Below are 21,386 nucleotides of genomic sequence, written 5' to 3'. Positions count from 1 at the left end.
AGTCTTATTGCCTTTTTCTGTCTACCTGGAGAGTCCGTCTTATACACGTGCATGGGTTGACATATAATGCAACTTGTCAGACAGTGGGTAATGTGGGATTTCCCTGTTTTCTCACCCAATAAATATACTCTCTTTCGGCCAAGAATGATTGATTGAATTGTCCATTCAATTATTCACTCAGGACCCAAATGACTCAATTTTTGCCTATGAACTATTTGTGCCCATGGATTAGTTCTATCCAAGAGTATCTACAAGATGCAGCTGTTATGCCTTCAGTAGCAAATAACATGCTTGATGTACCATGCAAAAAATAAAAATTTGAAATGCATAAATGTTTTTCAGTTCAAATGTTATTTCTGAACAGGGCCTAAATGAAGAAAATAGAAAGTAAAATCAAAATTAACCAACTGTAGGAAAGAATATTTAATAGAATACTAGTAGTGGCAAGAGGGATATTGGGAGGGTACAAATCAGCAATGCATCTGCCTAGTGGTCAAATGCACTACTAATCATTCAACTAGTTGCCTAGTTGTCCTAGATCCTGGCTGACTGTCTTAGTCCCAGCACTGGCCAGTTACTAGTCGATCGACTAGTTGCCTTAGGTCTTCTATTTGTTGACTAGGCAAGCTGTTAACTAGGCAACCAAGACTCAAAATTTTTTATTTTTCTAAAGAAAAAGTAGTAGACTCTCTCTCTCTCTCTCTCTCTCTCTGAGCTAGCGCAAGAAGAAGAGGAACAGGATAGTCCAAGTACTCTTCCTCCCTCTCTCTAGAGAGTACTTGGTCAATCCCATCCATCTTCATCTTATTTGTCTCCCGACTCTCCCCCACCCTTTTGTTCTTCCTCTTCTTTTTCTCCCATCTGGTCCTCTTTCTTCTTGTTCTTCTTCTTTTGGTATTTTTATTTTTTAGTTTTTGGATGCTTTGATGACGTTTAGGAGCATAGCAGCTAAGCAGCACCTAGGACTTTTGACTACTTAGGCATCTAACATATATGTGTTGTGTAAGAACCATATTTATGAGTTCTTGAAATATTGTCTTCAAGTTACCCATTAAAGGATGGCATGTTTTATGTACATGATCATGTTTCTAGAGTAAAAAAAACTGACTAATTCTAGAGTTTCAATTTATTCAAATGTTTTAGTTGCAAATAGTGTTGGGATTTTGGCTCAAAACTATTTAGGTTTGCTTACTCATCTTCTTCCTACATTTACCTAAGTTAGTGGGTGTTCATTTATTCCTACAAGTTTAGTCCCACATTAAGGAGTGTGAGAGCTTCACTTGGCTTTATTAAGTGAGGTGTTGCCTTTATGGGAAAGACCCATTGGGGACATATCAATTTGAACCTTGAAGAACCTTGGACTTTGGACTATGGACTTTAGACCTTGAATTTTGGACTTTGGATTTTAGACTTGGACTTAGATTTGAGTTTTGGTTTTTGTTTTGGTTTCGGTCTAGTCTGGCTTAGCTCGACTCAATTCAATTTGGTTTGGTCTTTGACCAATCTTTTTTGGAATTTTGGGATGATTTTATCTCCAAGTATTTAACCTACCCATTATGAGCCTTGACCATACTCTTTTGTACCTTGACCCAGTCTTCTTATCCGTTGAAACCCTTTTGACTTTGACCAGAACCTGCCCAACGTCTTTTGCATGGGGCATTTATGGTCAAACTGTCTATTAGGCACTCCTCCCTATTGACTGCTGACCGCGACCCAAGATTTGAACCTTCTTGACCTTGGTAGGGTCGTTTTGGACCAAGGTTATACCTTTTTGTCTGTTGACCATGCTTAGCCAGTGTGCCTCCCTTGACAAGTCGTTTGGGCCATTAAGGCTGGTTGTTTGGCCAACCTAGGCTCTTTATTTCTGGTTGTTGGTCTGGGGCCTATATATACCCCAACCTTCTCTCATTCTCTCCATTACTCGCCTCTCTCTCTCTCTCTCTCTCTCTTGAGTTCCATAGCTCACTCACGCTCTCTTTTTCTCTAGTGCTTTTCCTATTTCTCACTCTAGTAAGTTCAGACCTTAACTTAGTCAAGGCTTTGCCTAAGTTTAGCCTAGGGTCAGTGCCTAAGTTGTGTAAGGAAAACAAGAGAAATACAAAAGAGCCATCAAGGGCATACAATAGACAACAAGAGAATGCTCAAACACAAGTTCACAAATGGATAATACACAAGCCAAACAGTGGCAAATACAAAAGATTACAATAGCCACTGGTGGGCATACAAAAGAACACAAAACACATAAAAATATGATTTTTATTATGAGAGAATGCTTTGAAAAGCATTAAGAAACAAGAGAAGGCATTACAAGAGGCCATATAGCTGTTGAGGAGATCCCAATTAACCCATTTAAATAGGCATTACAAGAGGCCATATAGCCGTTGAGGAGATCCCAACGATTATATTGGACTGTCCAATATACCTCATACAAAAAAGAGAAAAGACAAAAAAAATATAAAAAATGTACAAGGACAAAACTGCCCCTAATGAGGGGTACCTATTACATAAGTGCAAATAACCAAAATGCCCCTACATGGACAAAACCTATACAATAATAAAATAGTTAATATATACATATATACTCCTATATGAATATATACACTCATATATATATATATATGAATTAATACATTTTAACTTTACCCTTCAAACTTACAGTGTGATTACCGAAAGTTTGAAAATACAAAAAGAAACAAAGGGAAGAATCCAAGTCTTCATTGATAATCTTCACCAAATGCTCTTATCGGCTATCTCCATCTTCATAATGCATAAAAAATAAAATTTCTTTCTCGACCCATATCATCTTTAAGAACTTGCAGAGAGAACAAAACAAAGGTTCCAACTATACAAAGGAAGATATCATAAAAGAAAACATTTTAACCCAATAGTTATAAGATATATGTATATAGTTTCAAAACAAATATATATTTTGAACAAGAATAACACAGATTAATATATATATATATATATATATATATATATATATATATATATATGAAGAGAGGATGGTTAAGTTCCCCAACAAAACATAAAAACACTATAAACTAAACCATTTTTAAAAGCGAGTAAGATGTTCACCTTAAGCTAGAAACATTAGCAACAATTCAAGCAAGGTACAATAGTCGTTAAGATAAACACAAGGAATATACTTCAAAACCATTTTTTAAGAATTTCTTGTTTAGACAATCATATAAAAACAACATATTTTCAAGGAAATATAAATTCTAAACATATTAAAAATTCTTATCCTTAAAGTCTAAAAGACACACACATGTTAGACATAAAATAAACAATTTTGCAATAATGTCTCAAAGGCTTATGTAAACTTTCAAATAAAGATACATCTCATAAAAAAACCGAAAACATGTATATTAAATGTAAGAACTCAAGGGAGTTTACAATAAATGAGGAATTAATTAAATTCATACAAAAATGCAAGATAACCAACATGGAACAAATCTAAATATCCTCAACATATATATCCAACATGCAATTAAAGCATATTTAATGCACATAATAATGAATGAGAGCAATCTCATAAATCACAACCCATTAGGATTCACTCACACAACCCGAAATTGATTTAAGTACAAAGGGCCAAACAACAATCATAAAAGTATAAATATTATTATCAATGAAATACACATAAGATGCATGAATGAATAAACATTTTTCATACAAGGAAATGTGGGCAGCAAAAAAGATTATAAAGTACATGGAGAGATTTTAAAAATCCTACATACAACAAATCATATCAAAATAAATGATATTTGCAAATTTCAACAATAGTTTGCTCATTACAATCAATCACCTCTTTGACCTCCAATTCAATATCTTCAAAATTTAAGTATATCAACGCGTAGGATAAGAGATAAAACACAAATGTTAGCAATAACCAAACCATTGACCATGCACCTGCAATACCGGCTATCTAAAATGATAATAACAACCAGCTACAACTACAAGAGGTGCACATCCCTCACCTCACAAATGATTGTAAAATTGTAAGCAACAATATCAATTTCAACGGGTGCACATAACTCACCACACTTAAAAAACAAAATCTCTTAACCAAAGGAAAAATTACTCAAATAAGAGGAGAGAGTGAAGAAAACAAGCAATAAATAATATTTTAATGGAAACAAATTAATGTTGATAAGCAAGGAGATTTGAAAACAATACTCAAATCAAGGTAAAAGCAATAAACTTTGCAATATTATGAGATTTAATTCATAAGGACCAAAATAATCACAAGCAAATAACAATTGAACCATCATTAACGAAGATCGATACAAGCATCTAATAAACAACGGCCAAATAAGCAATTGAGTGATACAACTCACTCATAGAACCAGAGGTCAATCAAGTGTCCGTCAGAACCAAAACAAGTGTCAATACAAGGATAAAAAACACAATAAATTTGAAGTCATACATAAGGACATGTTTTGATATTTATAACCACAAAGTGTTCAAATAAAGTATCTAAGTGTCAAGAACACATAAACTCCAAAAACAATAAATCACATACTTACATGTTAAAAAGATTTATAAAAGCATACACTTGCATAAATATTATTTCACAAAATAATATAAGCCCTGTGAAAGCATTTTAGCATAAATATGAGTGCAATTTAAATCTAACAATAAATTTGAAAAATCATTTTAAATATTTTAACAAATAACCCCATATACCCAAGGGAATTCAAAAAAACCCAATCATTTACTAATTAACAATCATAAAACAAAGGAAATTTCAAAAAAGTTTAAGAAATAATAAATAATTTTTCAAATATAAGAAAATGAGTGTTTTTTTCATGCATAAAGCATGAGATAGACAACTCAAGTAAAAATAACTAAAAGATTTAAGTTATATACCGAGTCAAGAACTCCCTTGAATCCCAAGCCATACATCGATCATGATTTCTTCACGAAGCATGAATCTAAACCAAGGAATCCCAAAACCCAAATAAGCAAAATACCAAGAATTTTTCTCTTGGCTTTGATACCATGTAAGGAAAACAAGAGAAATACAAAAGAGCCACCAAGGGCATACAATAGACAACAAGAGAATGCTCAAACACAAGTCCACAAAGGGACAATACACAAGCCAAACAATGGCAAATACAAAAGATTACAATAACCACTAATGGGCATACAAAAGAACACAAAACACTTAAAAATATGATCTTTATTATGAGAGAATGCTTAGAAAAGCATTAAGAAACAAGAGAGGGTTTTAGCTCATTTAAATAGGCATTACAAGAGGCCATACAGCCATTGGGATGCTCCCAACGGCTTTATTTATAGCCATTGGGGAGATCCCAATGACTATTTTGGACTTTGGCCAATATACCCTCATACAAAAAGGGAAAAGACAACAAAAATGTACAAAGACAAAACTGCCCCTAATGGGCAATACCTATTACATAAGTGCAAATAACCAAAATGCCCTACATGGGCAAAAAACTATTACAATAATAAAACAATTACAAAAATATATAATATATACATATACATGAATCAATACATTTTAACAAGTTGAGCTTAGGGTCTAGCCTATAGTAGAGATTAAGTCAACCATACATAGTCAAGAGGCTATTCAAGGTGGTTCATGTCGAGTTTATCGGTCTCACCCAGTGCAGAGCTTGGGTTGATCTTCGCGAGAAGGCAAAAGCTCAGCTGTATCCTGCGAGCAAAGTTGCACGAATACCCATTGCACAAAGGACTTGATCTTAAGTGGGGCAACTATCGCTTGAAAGACAGTGTGTGTAATGCGTGCCTTTAAACACACCTGATTCAAGCTCAGTTGCCTTATCCATTGAGTGAAATATTTTTCAACAGGTAGGGCTGGTAAACGAACCGAGCAGCTCATGACTCGGCTCGGTTCGGCTCGTCATGAACTTGTTTGTGATCTGTTCATATAGTTGGTGAGCTAAGCCAAGAGTAGCTCCTTAAGATGAAACAAGTCGGCCCCATCATAGGGTGTTCGGCTTGGGAGAGCTCATATAGATAAAATATATATTTTTAATATATAATATATATTGTAAGTGTAATATATAAAAATAAAAATGCATAAAATGTATATAAAAAGAGAAGGATGAATGAAAAATATATACATAAAATATGAACGATTAAGCATAATATATAAAAATTATAATATTTTAAGTGCATTATATGTATATATATATATATATATATTCCATGCATAAATAACATGAAATGTTTCAAAACGAGCTAGCTCATGTTCAACTCGTCTCATTCAGGGATGAGCTGAGCTCAAGCTCATCTCGGCTAAACACAAATACAAGCCGAGCCACGAGCTCAATCCATTGGTAAATGAGCCAAGCCCGAACATGCCCTGTTCGGTTTGTTAGGCTCGTTTACCAGGCCTAGCTGCAGGGAAGTATTCTAGATGACGTTTCATTTACTTTCAGTTTCTAATCCTTGTGATTTCTTACCTACTTTGGGGCTTTCTGTTAAATCAAAGGGTTTAGGTGTTAGTTTTGAGCTACCTTCCTTTTTTTTCTTTTCCCCCCCTTTTGTTAATCATGCTGGATGATGTCCCCTGGTATATGTTGAATCAGAGACCTGTTTGGCTGGTGACATGACTTATTGACCAAAGCAGTTCTGATAAGTCTTACCTAAAGATGGACATAGTTGCACATCACCAGCTTAGTTTAACATTTGTCCAATTTGGTCAATGTGGAACAATGGCGATAGCTAGAAACAATCATGAAAACTTCTCAAGGGAAAGATGTGGAAATTTATGTGCCGCATATATAGTTTACTTTCATACAGATGGTAATTTGCATGCATTGCAAATGAACCATAACTAGAGGATATTTTTAGTTTATCATGTTTGTAAAACCAAAGAACACAAACCATAGTCTCCTTTTCCTGTGGATAGTTTTTTTTTTTCCTTGATTATTCTGATCTGTTGCCTTCTACAGGCATTAGTCCAGACATGTTTAGATTGAATACCATATTTTGGCAAGAGCAAGTGATTCAATATGAGCAGCTGATGGGAACCAACTATACAGAAATTCAGAATGTCATGGATATGAATGCTTACTGTGGTGGGTTTGTAGTTGCTTTAAGTAAATTGCCTCTGTGGGTTATGAATTTAGTTCCTGTGACTATGAAGAACACACTAGCTGCAATATATGACCGTGGGCTGATTGGTGCTTTCCATGATTGGTGAGAATACCTGCATCATTAGGTTTTTTTCTTTTCCTTTTGTGCATATTTTTTATGGTCCATCTCCAACTTGTTGGTACCTCAGGTGTGTGCCTTTCTCCACATACCCAAGAACGTATGATCTGTTACATGCTTCTCACCTTTTTTCACACTATAAGAACCGAGGTGAAGGTTGTTTAATGGAAGATATTATGCTAGAAATGGATAGGATCATCCGGCCTCAGGTACCGTGCTGCACTTTTTGCATGACCCTCTTATGGTGCTTCTTTGATTCTGCAGATAGTCCATTTTACGATGTCCACTTTATTCAACATTTCATTTCTTTTTATGCAATGCCTTGAGAAAGCTGCTTAGTTCTTATATTCTTCAAGTTGAAAGAACTCCATGGTTTCTCATGTGCCATGTTATTTGTTTGCATTCTTTATGCCAATGCATGTTTTGTGAAATTTTACTTGGTAAAAAAACATTGTAAAACTATTCTTCAATTTCTGCCTCAGAAAGTCAAAATCCAAATGAAAATATGCTATTTTGTCGTGTTTGAGTGCAAACATTAAATTGGCAGCAAATACCTAAAATCTTACTATGTTAGGTATACTAGATAAAAAGTTACAGTCATAGCATGGAGGGGAGGGGGAGGAGAAACCAACCTTCCTTACTACCCATGGGAGGAGAAAAAAAAAGGAATTTTAATCTGCCACCCCCGCTCCTAGTCAGCCATGAAGACTAACACAACAGGTCACTGAAAGAGTTGAAACCATGGTTGCCAGTCGAGGAAGCGGGAAGCGATACCGGAAGCGGAAGTTGAGACAACTTAGGAGCGAATCAGGAAGCGTCTTGGAAGTGAACCGGAAGCGACCTAGGAAGCGAGGGGGAAGCGAAAAAAGAGAAAAAAAAACAAAAACAAAAATAAAAATACAAAAAAAAAATGAAAAAAATGGGAGAAGCGCGCTTCCCCCAAAAAATGTGCTTCGGGGAAGCGCGCTTCCCCAGTTACCTAGGCGTTTCCGGTAACTCTGGTTGAAACCCATTATGGCAACATTAGAAAGTGGACAATGGAGAAAGAGGTCTGTTTTGGAGGAGCCTGGGAAATGATGGCTGAGGATTTCAAAAGAATCTGCACATTTTCATTGGTTAATTGCATGGGAAACCATAGTTTGATACTAAAATAATTATGATGTTGAACACCATATTTCAGATGTTGACAAGTTCACAAACTTTTAGTGCCACCAATATATTTCATAATTTCATAGCAGTACTTTGTTTTGACTAGCACCAAACCTAGTTTTACAAAGTTGCAAAACATATAAACACAATAAATTGTATTTTCAGTGGTAATTACATATGTTATAAGTTATCAGAAAATACTGTTGGTAGTCCTATTCAGGAGAGTCCTACAACGAGTTCCAAAAAATGTCAAGGGCAGTAAATGATGGTCAACTTGTTAGTATTTGCTATAGGCCATAGGCTTCACGGTAGTCCAAGTCAGTAGACAAATAAATAGTAGTGCAAGTGTGACTATCTAGAAAGCGTTGTCATACAATAGTTGATGTTCAGTATAATTTATAGATATATTCACGATGCATTTTTCAATATAATGACATCAGAGCAAAATATAGAGAAACTTTTAAAAGGAAGGATGGGTAGGACACTTTTCAAACATCTCCGATCGAAAAAAGGAGGAGTTGGAGTTGCTTACAAAATATAAGTTGACAATCTGTAACATGTTTTTTACCATATAAACCATTTAGGTTATATGTGTAGGGCTTTTTTTTTAGAGAAAAGATAATAAAATTATTAGAAATAGGCACAATGTAACAGATCAATCTAGTTAGGTGGCGTGTGATGAGGTATCACACCCCCATTCAAACCGAATAGCCAAATTCATTCCCAATACACAAAGTTAGAACATGACCAATCCAAAATCAGCAGCAAAGAGAGGAAACGTGCAGAACCGAATGTGACCGAGCATGGTGCTCATGTCGCAGCCCTGTTATTCCCTAACCAATCAGTTAGCAGTCCGGCCATTTGCGATGCACCCGTTCCTTGACTTCCCACTTCAGCTGGTACAAAATGCCTTCCAGATCAGGAGCCTTACCCCTTGAAGATGCGTTGATTTCTTTCGAGCCAAATAAGTCTCCAAGCTGTTAAGAACCATACACGCCATACAAATTTCCAGCGAGAGCCTTTTGAGTTCATGCGGGATGCAATCAAGACCTCTCTTAGGAAAGCGATGTTGTCCCAATTCATGAAATGGTCATTCCACGCTCGGTGCATTAAGGTGCAGATGAAGATACAATTCCAAAAGAGCCGAGAAGTGGACTCCTCCTCACAATAACAAAGCGAGCATTGGCTAGCAAGGTGACACCCCCGACGCTTGAGTCTAAGTTTCGTATTAACTGCCTCACAAAGAATCATCCAACCCATGAGAGACCCTCTAAGTGGGAGCCCACCATCCACAAAGATTTCTTCAGTAGCCATGTAGGGGGGGGGCATGCCAAGGAAACGGTACATGGTAGACACTTTAAAGTCACCTTCCTTAGCTAGTGGCCAACAAACCTCATCTTCCCATTGAGAATCAGGAAAACTATCTAATTCTCCGGAAGAGTAACCCTCCAATAATGATGCCATAAGTGTTGTCCATTCGCAAAAGACCATATCTGATGGCTCTCTTCTTAGTACAATGTCCCATACCTCTTCTAAACTCAACCAAAAATCACTATTTGGCTCTAGCTACATTATACAAGTTAGGGAAGTTATTCCGAAGTTTGGTATCCCCACACCAAACATCTTTGCCAAAACAAAGTACCAGAGTATCGTTACCCACCTCCACCCGAATAACCGAATTGAAGTGGTCCAATGTCGTGACCCACCCTTTCCAAATCCTGGAACCTTTTTTCCATTTATGATTTTCGGACCAGCACCAACACCAACCCACCAAATCATGTTTTTCCAATAAGATTAGACTAAGTGTGCCCTCTTTCGTATATATCCTCCATAGCCATTTAGACAAGAGGGCAAGGTTGAATTTTCTCAAATTATGGATCCCTAATCCCCCAACTTGTAGTGGTTGGAAGACAAAAGACCAATTAATGGGCGCCTTAGACTTCCCTTCGATCTACCCGTGCCAAATAAATTTTTGAAAGAAAGTATTTAGGTGCTTTTCTACCTTGGGCAACTTGAAAATTTATAGGAAGTGAAGCGCGAAGCAAGAGATGTTGAAACAAACAAGGTTTATTCTACCCGCTCTTGAGAGCAAACGGGAAGCACAAGACTGAACTTTTTATCAAATTTTATCCACCATGCTCCAATGAGACTCCGTAGAGACCCCCAAATGTAGTTGCAGCCCCAAGTATTTCAAAGGCAAGGAACCCTCTTCACAATTAAAAATTGCCGGGGCTAATCTTTGGGAGTCCCCATTAGGGTCATTCAACGCCATTATTTGTCTTTTTCCTTCATTCATACGAAAACCGAAAATTTTCTAAAAACATTTAAGCAACACTCATCGGGTCCACATGTTATTCTCCGAAGCCTTCCCAAAAATCAAGTCATCCGCAAAAGGGTGGGAATTTGTAATTGAGTCTGATACTTTGCATCCCTTGAACACACCTGCCTCCTCGGCATGTGAGATCATCACCGATAGCGCTTCCATAGCCATGATGAAAAGAAGAAGTGATAACGGGTTGCCTTGCCTCAACCCTCTTTTTGGCATAAAGAAGTCACCATTCTCCTCATTAAGGGAGACCACAATCGAGGTTGCAGAAAGAAACCCTTCAATCCAATGCTTCCACTTCTCACCAAACCTCATCTTTTGCATACAACACAACAAAAATCTTCAATCTAAAGAATTAAAGGCTTTTTTAGGGTCTATTTTTAAGACAAAAGATTTCTTACCTTGGAGCTTGATGGAGTGGAGCGTCTCATGTGCAGTAACACACGCATCATGGAGGCGGCGACCATGAATGAATGCGCTTTGCCATTTTGAGATGAGGTGTCCAATAACTCCCTTGATTCTCATTGCCAAAATCTTTGATATGATTTTGAAGACGGTGCCCACCAAAGAGATGGTCTAAATCTTTCAATGTTTTGGGCTTGCGGGTCCTTAGGGACGAGGACAAGTGTCAACTTGCCCATAACCCCTGGTATCTTGGCATTTGAATGAAACTCCATCATCAATTAAAGTAGATCAGCCTTGACACACTCCCAAGTGAGCTTTAAAAACTCTATAGGGAACCCATCAATACCCAGGCTCTTGCCATTTGGAAGAGACCAAATAGCATTCTTGATCTCGTCCACGGTGAAAGCGCTAGTGATGCTCCTCCTTTCCTCTTCGCTTATGGATTTGAAAGCCATGTTAGAGATGTCATAATCCGCACCCACCACATAAGAGAAGCGGGCTTTGAAGAATTCGGTGGTACAAGGCAAGATTTGAGAGCCCTCCTTCCTATAGGGCTTGAAATTCAAGAATAAAAAACAAGGGTTTCTACTAATGTATGGTACTAATACAACTAGCCTATTTTTTCCACATGTATACATGTAACTATGCATTTATGTACCCTTATCCATGTCTTTATAACATAGTTCAGAGAATGTATTTCTCTTGTATAAATAATTGTTGTATTTGGTATATTTCCTGACATTTTCGCACTCTCAATGGGTATGTAAGATTTCACAACTCTTCTGCATCATTTAAGAGATTTACCCTATTTCCTGGAATTGGACCATAGGGTAGCTGTTTTATAAGATCATCTCCTTTTGCAGGGTATCATTATTATCAGAGATGAGGCAGTCATTGTGTCAAGAGTCAAAGATCAAGCTCCTAAATTCCTGTGGGATGCTGAATCACATGTTCTTTCGGATGAAAGTGGCAATAAAGAAAATGTATTGATATGTAGAAAGAAATTTTGGGCAATTTCTTAGTATGTATAGCTTTTTAGCTATTGGCTGAAGGCGGTCCCGATTCTTTGAATGCATTTTGCTGTAATTTCATTAGATGAGCTCAACTTTCTTTTATGATCAACAATCAGTTACTAAAAGTGCTGATTTGTGTTTTCCTCTGATATTCTATGTAGCATGCAATGTACTAATATTACTAGAGTAACTATTTGCTGGTTGGAAGATATTCATAGAATTGCCAAGAAAAATTTGGATCCTGCTGTGCAGCTTCTGCCATTTGAACAAGAGTACTCAATAATAGGTGACACTTTTTTTTTCTTGATAATGGGGAGAAACCAACACTCTAGTTTACATGTCCTGTTACAGGTTGAAAGGTGTCATGTTGACCATGCCCTGTTTTGGTGTTCACAGTATAAAACTCCTCGAGTACTCCCCCTTCCCTTAAGGCAGGGGTTGCCCTTCCCGAGTATCAAACTCTTGACATCCAACTTAAATGTCTTAAGCTGACCTACCCTAGCCAGATGTGTGGAGCCCCTGTGATCTAGAAGGCCTCTGCTTTTAAAAAGAAAAGGCGAGTAAAAATGGGAAGGGTCCACTAGCTCTTGGATTGATAGTGGATTTACCACCTACCATCTCATTGTTCCACAGATTGTACTCCCAGATCTGCACATCATTGGGGATGTCTTGGTGGCGGTCTAATAGATATGAAGCATTTTATCATGCCTATAATTTATTGATTTTGGGCACATGGTCTTGGATTTAGGGACCTCAATGGTTGTATTAGAGGTCAGATGTCCAACAGAATCCAAATCCATTTAGTCGGATTTAATAAGAGCGAATGACATTTGTTCAATAATCAGATACAGATTCAGTTCAGTGTATCACATCCCAATCAGTATCCTATGGATACTTGAAATCCAATTACGTGTAAAGGGCATATCCAGTTAGCTACTTAAATTGTAATCTGAAACGGAGTCAGGCCCCAAATATGCAACATTTGACTAGGTTGGATTTAGTAATGCCTACTGCATCCAAACCAATATGTTTCTACTAGGATCAATTTCAAAAAAAAAAAAAAACGGAGTCTGTATAGATAGAGTTGATCCAAGTAGGAACAGACTCCAATTAAGCTCTGTATGGGAGTTGTAGTTGAGAGTGGCGATGGAGGGTTCACCAAATCCCAAGCATCTCCATTGATTGGAGTCACCGTTTTGGGAGGGGAGCCGGAGATGGAATCAGTGTTGGGAGGGGAGATGGTATTATAAATGGATGGACTTCAAAAACGTCCTCATGAGGATGTTGTTGCAAAATCCACCAATTTCAACACCGCTCCCAACAATGGCTCCCAAACAGAGCCTTATTATTACTTATTTGTTATTTCAAGCGAAAGAGTTGTGAGAGAGGCGACGTGCTTATTGAGAATTGATTGCAATCGAAAGACAAAAAATCGTAAAGAAGTTCACTATTCTCCATTAGTTACTGCAGTGTAATTGGATGTGTATAAGTAAAACTAATTCATTCCAAAAAGTGATTGGGTTGCAAAAATAAAGAACTTATACTAAAGAAACATTACAAGTCCTGGGATTTATTTTTCATTGGATTTTGACAAAGCCATTTTTTTTTTTAGATATGAACTATGAATCATTCAATAATAGGAATCTTTATATCCTTGTATATAAAAGAACAAATACATGCATGTTATGTTCGTTTAAACATATACTGCATTTAGCTGTTGGAGTAAGAGAAAGTGCTAAGGTCCATCTGTCAAAAAGACAAGTAAATGATGAATATCTTACATAAAAGAGATGGTTAAAATCAAAGTCAGCTGCTATGGTTCAACAAAAGGACATAATTTATAGATTTCAAGATAAATATTCAAACGATTAGGTATTTCAATTTTCATGGGGATAAATTTCAAAGCTCAATATGAACCATTACCAGAACATAAACACAAGTGACTCTTGGAAAAGGAAGATCCTTTCCAAAGTCAGGCCAGCTTCTTCCTGTTCGTTCTTTGAATTCAGAGTGTTCTACTATTAGATTTTATATGATAAGGAACCATCCCTTAATCACAATCTATTGTATTCTGACTCAACGATTCAATTGTAAATTGCTAAGATCATGCGGTTTGATCTGAGTTATGGTTTAGTAACCCTGAAATATTGAGTTGTCAACCTAATCGATTCATCAAGAGAAAGACCATGATCCCAATCAATTCTCTATTTATACGAGATGTTCAGAGATAGAGTGGTTCATACCATCGAGCAGGATAGGGATGACCATTTTATACTGGACAAATGGAAGATTGAATCATGTGAGGATGGAGCATTTCCTATGTTCTTTTGGCAAATTCAGCCCTGCAGATGTGTTCGGCATGATCCATTTGCTAGGAATCGACACTTGGATCGTGCATTTTCAATAAAAAAATGACTTTTTGATCATTGAATATTTATGAAATTTCTCGACTGTTGATTCTCAAGCTGTAAGAAAACATGCTCACTTGTCATAATTGGGTAATCCAAGAGCCTACCCCTATAAAACAAAGCATGTAGGATGCATCTGTATGGTGAAACTTAAAGGTAAAAAAAAAAACTGAATCTTGGTTCAAACGAAAGTTCACATATTTCTAGTGCACAAAATAAAGTTGTACTCAAGAAAAGTTATAGAGTGCAACTGCGTGAGCACCTAAAAACAGAAGCAACAATGACTTCAAAGATTAGTTTGACACGAGACTAAGTGATAGAGACACATTGATAAATTAGTAACTGCGGATTTGTAAGAGATCATCCGGGGGAGAAGATATGGAGGGACGATCAGGTGCAATGTGATTGCACACTTTTAGTGTGCTGTTGCACCTGATCATTCTCCATCTTGGGGATACAGGATGTTAGCCATGGGGCCCAACAGCAAATGGTGGGTGATCAGGTGCAGCAGCACACCAAAAGTGTGCAATCACATTGCACCTGATCTTCCCTCAAAAATATGAGACTCAAAAGGATTCCTAGGTCAGTGTCCGAAGCCTGCTGCCAAGTTAGTGCTCTAAAAAGATGACTGGTTTCATGTCTCAGATCAAGTGAATCCAATTATGGCTTTGTTATGATTCTCTTCCAAGCACAGGGGAATCCAGTCATCTTGAGCAAGTCTGACCAAGGTGTTGTCCAGACAAGGATAAAGCCTTCCCCAGCCTTCAACTGAGAGATTATGCCAGGTTTGGTAGTTGATCAGCAAGACTCAGTTATGTGCAACACCTAATCAATAAAGCCAAACAAGACTACTGACATAAGGACCTCAGTAATGGCGAGAACCAGGTCTGTAGCCCAAGAAAAAGTTTGTTCAATGTCTATGCAATCAAGCCACCAGACTGGCCTAGCGCTTGGTCTGGTTTGGCCAGCCTTCCATTCGTTTTTTGCCTGATCAATACAGGGTCTAAACCTGACCCCATATTCATCAGGTTGGGTCCAGGCTGGGCTGATTGGAGGATAGGCCGGGTCAGTAAAATATTAAAAAGAAATAAAACAAATTGAACTAAGACTTTTTCAAGCTTAACGGACCAGGTTCAGCCTTGTTCAGGCCCGAAATTGCCTGATAACCTTGCATACTGGGTCAATGTGCAGGCAATGGATTTTTTATCTATAACTAAAGCCCTCAGTAACAGAAAGAACTACTCTAAAAACACCAACCTTCTTCGTTGGTAAAGATGCACAAATACATGGTAAATTCAAACGCATGTGGATGCATCAAAACTAAGTGTCCTAGATAATTAGCTAGCCAGTACATGCGTTGCATCTACTTTGATGGGGCAGTGGCTTCAGAGCTTGCTGCATCTCTGGAGCACTGTGCCACATAGGGCTTCAGCTGCACAAAAAGGCAAGGTTCACAAATATTAGGTTCACATCTTTATTGAAAACATGAATGACAGTTCACAGTAGAAGAATGATACTGATGGGAGCACTAAACAGGAGCTTTGGTCAATATCACAGATTACCAAGCTTGAAAGGTCGCACAGAAATGTAACAACCATAAGTATGCAAATTAATAGCATGTGCCCACCCAAACAACCATCAGAAAAATGTAGACCAAAGTGCCAAAAATTGCAGGCTTATGCTATCAAGTGAAGATGGAGTCCACCAAAGTGAGATTAGGATGACTTGGAAGATTAGACATTAACTTGGATATCTCAGGTACCCATATACATATCAAGACTGCAGCATTTAGTACTTTGTCCAACGGCAGCCAAACATGAGACCTTAATTGGAAGACCTCAAGTTCAAAATACATCTTAAAATGGTATCAATTTTTTAGTTGCCAGTAATGTTGATAAATAACCAAACACCAACGCATAGCTAGTAGTTGCTTGATTCAGTATGTCTTCTTCTTTGATAAATAACCAAATGCCAAACCAATTACTACACTATGTTTATTGTAGAATCTATTAAAGTGTGACCCACTATTCATATAGGATGATGTGATGCACTATAACATTAAATCCCATCTCTTTCAGGTGTTGTAGATGATAATGTAATCGCTCCTAACATTGCAATTTATAGTGAGAACATTGATGCTACTGCCAAATATACATCAAACCCAAAATTTATGCAGTTCCAAGTCAGATCTCGCTAAAAAATAACAGTTTATTAATGCTCGAGTATCTCACTAGGCAAAAACCAAGACTCAACAAATGCAAGAGTTACAGGCAGATATAGGATCTGTGTGTAAAAGCAGTAATATGAATTATTCGCTAAATACCTAGCACTCATTCTTGGGCCTTCTTTGGCATATCTTTGTTATATATATATATATATATATATATATAATTTCTCTTTTTGAGCCAGGGGTATTTTGGTCTTTTCTCCTTGTAATAAACTTTGTCCTCTAGGGATAGCCTTTTTCTTTTACTTTTTTTTTCTTTTTGTCTTTTAACCAAAGACTAGGGGCTCTTTGGTCATTGGACCAAAGAGTCATTGGAGCTCCCAATGGCCTCCCCTTTATGTGTGGTATTATGTATAAATAGGGGTTAAACCCCACTTGTTCTTTCAATGCTTGTGTTAAGCATTTGATCAATAAAGGCTGATATTTTTACGTTCTTGTGTATTTATTTTTTGCCTTATGACTTTTGTATTGTCTCATAGTGGACTTGTGCATATGCACTTGTATGATTGTGATCTTGTAAGCCCTTAGTGGCTAGTGTTTCGTGCTTTCGCATATTTCATTACATGGTATCATAGTCATAGTGCTCTTTGATTTGTGAAAAGTTGTCATCAAGTGATTGTGTTCTAGACAGTTTTTTAAGAGATCATGCCCTCCTTCTCTCCATTTCACTCTCTTCCTCTTCCTCTCTTTCTCACATAATCAAGACCAAAATCAACCTCTCATTTAAGCTCAATAGAAAAAACTACATAATGTTGCCATCCGCTATGGAAAACAATCTCAAATGAAAGAAGCTTTGGGGGTATGTAATGGGCACTATCCCCGAACCCCAACTCAAGCTCACAAAAATTGAAGGAGCTTAAGAGAAGGCTTTAGAGGAAGATGCTTATGCCAAGGCCATTGAGGATCATCATAAGTTTAAGATTGAGAGAGCAACCATGCAAAAATTCTTGCATGGTTCATGAACAATGTCGAGCTTAAGGTATGTGCAAACATTGCTAAATTTTGAAAAGCCAATGAAGCTTGAATTTTTATGAAGGGTATGTATACCTCCAAAAAAAAACTTGCAAGAGCATATTTTTTTGCAAGAAACAGTTAGAACCTATGTCACACGAACTCAGCTCCAAGGTCGACGCACCCGCATCGACACGCACGGACACGGGTGCGGCTCAGACTCGGTCAAACCGACCCAGGGTCAACGCACCCAGGGTCATTTTGGTCCATTTTTATTTTTATTTTAAAAAAAAAAAAAATCTGGGCTACAGAATTTAAGGAAAAAAACCCCTCCTGTAAGGAAAAAAACCATGAATCAGGCTTCACAACTCATCACCTGTCCCCTAATGGGCACAACTTTGATCGAGTCTTATATATATATATATATATTTATTTATATATATATTTTTTTTAAATATATATATATAGCCGAGTCCCCGTGTCCAAAATTTTTGAAATTGCGCCGCACCCGCACCCATGTGACATAGGTTAGAACTACTAAGCAAGGGGACTTAAGTATCCAACATTTTTATAGTGCTTTAAATCTCCTATGGGATAAACTAGTACTTTTGGAGCCTGAGTTGCCATTGAAGATGTGAAACTTAGGCAAAAACAAATGGAACAAGAGAGATTTTTTCAATTCTTGTATGGGCTTCATTCCGAATTTGAGCAAATTAGATCTCTCTTACATAGATCTACTCCTTTTCTTCTTAAAGATGATACTGTCGAAATTGTTCAAGAAGAAACTCGTCTTTGAATGAGTAAAAGTTGTGATGAAGTGTTGATAGTATCTAAACCCGACAACAATGTTAAGACCTATAAGCCTCCACACTTTGAGAGGCAAAACAACTATAATAATAATAATAACTATAGTGGTGCAAAAAAATGAATATTTGTAATCATTGTAATGAGCCAGGTCACATTAAACCAGGGTTACCGGAAGCGCCTAGCTAAAAGGGGAAGCGCGCTTCGAAAGCGCGGAACGTCGCGCTTCCGAAGCGTGGGGGGAAGCGGATGCCTTTTTTGGGAAGCGCGCTTCCCTTTAATGGGGGACGCGCTTCCCTTTAATGGGAAGCGCGCTTCCCCCTCGCTTCCCCTGTTTTTTCAAATTTTTTTTGTATTTTTATTTTTATTTTTTTCGCTTCCCCCTCGCTTCCGAGACGCTTCCTATGTCGCTTCCGAGATGCTTCCTAGGTCGCTTCCGAGACACTTCCCGAATCGCTCCTAAGTGGTCCCACACTTCCCCGCTTCCTAAAATTTTGAAAGTGCCTCGCTTCCCGCTCCCGCTTCCCGTATCGCTTCCCGCTCCCGCTTCCTCAACTAGCAACCATGCATTAAACCCGCTTGTCCTAAGTTGAATGAAACCTTCAAGTATAAGGTTGCTTTTGTTGAAGAATCTACTTTCAAGAAGAAAGGAGAAGAAAGCAAAAGTGGAGGCAATCTTAAAGACACACTTGGTCAAATATCCATGACACTTCAACAAATTCTTAAAGCAACCTCATCTACATCGGGTACCGTCATTGCCTCCTCATCTTCACCCGGTATGTATTCTTGGATTCTAGATTTGAGAGCATCTTTTCATATGATCCCTCATGAGAATGCCTTATCTGATATATGCATAAACTCAAACTTGTCTTGTGTTTCTACTGCCGATGGAACCATTTTGAAAATTGAGAGTATAGGAACTTTGGATTCAAAAAATGTTCAAAATTTTCTTGTTACAAAAGTTAGAGTTGTTCCTAAACTAAAGTTAAACATTTTTTCAGATTCTCAAATTGCCAACCATGGGTAAGAAATATCTTTTTCATCTAAAAGTTGCTTTGTGCAGAATCTCTGATCCGAGAAGTGGATTGGGCAAGGCCATAGGAAGGAAGATCTTTACTTTATGGACTGATTGTCTCTCCCTTCAAAATCTTTTTGTAACCATGTCCAAAATAAGGGAATTGAAACTTGGCATAAAAGACTTGGACATCCAAACTATTCTAAAATGTATGTTTTTTCTTTTGAAAAGAAATTTTGTGGTATATAATGCGAGCCAGTACCTATCGATCACTTGACCTGACATAGCACATGTGGTCCATAGTGCGAGCCAGTTTCAACATGCACTTACCTCAGTTCACATGGTTGTTATGAGAATTGTCAGATATTTGAAGGGACACCATAACTAAAGGGTTTTTCTTATCCTCTTCATCATCTCTAAATTTAATTGCTTATATTGATTCAGATTGGAGAGATAATCCTAATTATCGCATTTCTACTACATGTTATTGTATTTTTCTTGGCTATTTGCTCATCTCTTGGAGGTATAAGAAGCAACAAAAAGTCACTTTCTTCCACCAAAGCAGAGACTTAGGCAATGACAACTACAACCACAAAGATTGTTTGGCTAAGAAGTCTGCTAAAAGACATGGGCGTCATTATCTCTACACCATCGAAAATGTGTTGCAACAACAAAATTGTCATTTACATTGCGAGCAATCACACATTTCACTTGCACAAAGCATATAGAGATGGATTGTCACTATGTTCGAGAGGAATTTCTTAAAGGGACCATAAAGCTTTCATATATGACATCAGAGTTCTAGCTCGTTGACTTCTTCACCAAAGCATTACCATCGTTGCATTTTTCTTTTCTCCTTGGCAAACTTTTGGTCATCTCATCGTCATTTTTAGGGGGGAGTGTTAAATATATATTCTTCATGAATATATATATATATATATATTCTTTCTTTTTAGAATATATTTTAGAAAATTATGCATTTTTCTTTTTGCTTTTTTGTTTTTATTTATTTTTGTTTCATGACAAAAAAACTATCAAGGGCATTTTTGTCTTTCCTGTTTTAGCCGTTAGGCTGGTCCAATTATTAGCTCAACTAGCCGTTGGACTAGCCCAATGGCTAGTTGAGTCTATCTTTTCTCTCCTTTGTGTATATATAGGGGTTACACCCCTCTTGTGATTTATGCTTCTCTAAAGTATCTGTAAGATAAATAAAATTTATTTTTTATATTGTTTGCTCTTGTGCTTTCCCTTAGTGGCTCATGTGCTTTGCCCTTGGTGGCTTTTTGTATTTGCCTATAGTGGCATGTGTTCTTTGCCCTTAGTGGCCCTTGTACTTGTGTGCTCTTGATTCCATTACAGTATGACTCACTTTTCTTACCAGGTTCCCTAGGATGAATTGCTTATAGACATTGCTATATTAATTTAAAAACATACCTAAAAAAGTAATGATATTGTAGACAAGTTACAAATGCACAAACCTTGAAATTGATTAAATCAGGAACAACATAGTGGGGCAATTTTTCTTCCATCACAACATATCCACCTGCACAAAAGTGATTTCTTTAGAAAGGACAATTTTTCATCCATCACAACATATCCACCTGCACAAAAGTGATTTCACCTTTGCGTGTATGGAAACCAGTAGGCTTGCAATTTTTTCCCTTGTAATAATCACGAGGGCCTCTTTTAGAAGAGAGGATGTCAAGAGAGGAGCTACGCTTTCTTCTCATTGCTCGACAAATACCCATTATTAACCCCAATGCCATTGTTCCCCTTGCCTTAGCTGTACACAAGTACTACTGTACTGGCGCCAAAAAGAACAGCCAAATTCAAAAGCCAAGACCTTGGCAATGGATCCATAAGCAAAAATGAGAAA

At 37.4% G+C, this 21,386-nt stretch overlaps 2 long non-coding RNA genes across 2 annotated transcripts; one reads left to right on the top strand and one right to left on the bottom strand.

The window, feature by feature from the left end:
- Positions 1-7,107: 7,107 nt before the first annotated feature.
- LOC149849012 (uncharacterized) lies at positions 7,108-12,160 on the top strand. Its single transcript, XR_016433209.1, has 3 exons — positions 7,108-7,197; positions 7,283-7,421; positions 11,956-12,160. It is a non-coding gene; the product is annotated as an uncharacterized LOC149849012 (long non-coding RNA).
- Positions 12,161-15,610: 3,450 nt separating this feature from the next.
- LOC149849011 (uncharacterized) lies at positions 15,611-21,053 on the bottom strand. Its single transcript, XR_016433207.1, has 2 exons — positions 20,989-21,053; positions 15,611-15,945 (listed from the first exon to the last, which is right to left on the bottom strand). It is a non-coding gene; the product is annotated as an uncharacterized LOC149849011 (long non-coding RNA).
- Between the last annotated feature and the right edge of the window lie 333 nt (positions 21,054-21,386).

This window comes from Nuphar pumila, chromosome 1, assembly GCF_984573655.1.
Source record: "Nuphar pumila chromosome 1, dmNupPumi1.hap1.1, whole genome shotgun sequence".
Classification (NCBI taxonomy): domain Eukaryota; kingdom Viridiplantae; phylum Streptophyta; class Magnoliopsida; order Nymphaeales; family Nymphaeaceae; genus Nuphar; species Nuphar pumila.
This window is presented reverse-complemented; position numbering and strand designations above follow the sequence as displayed.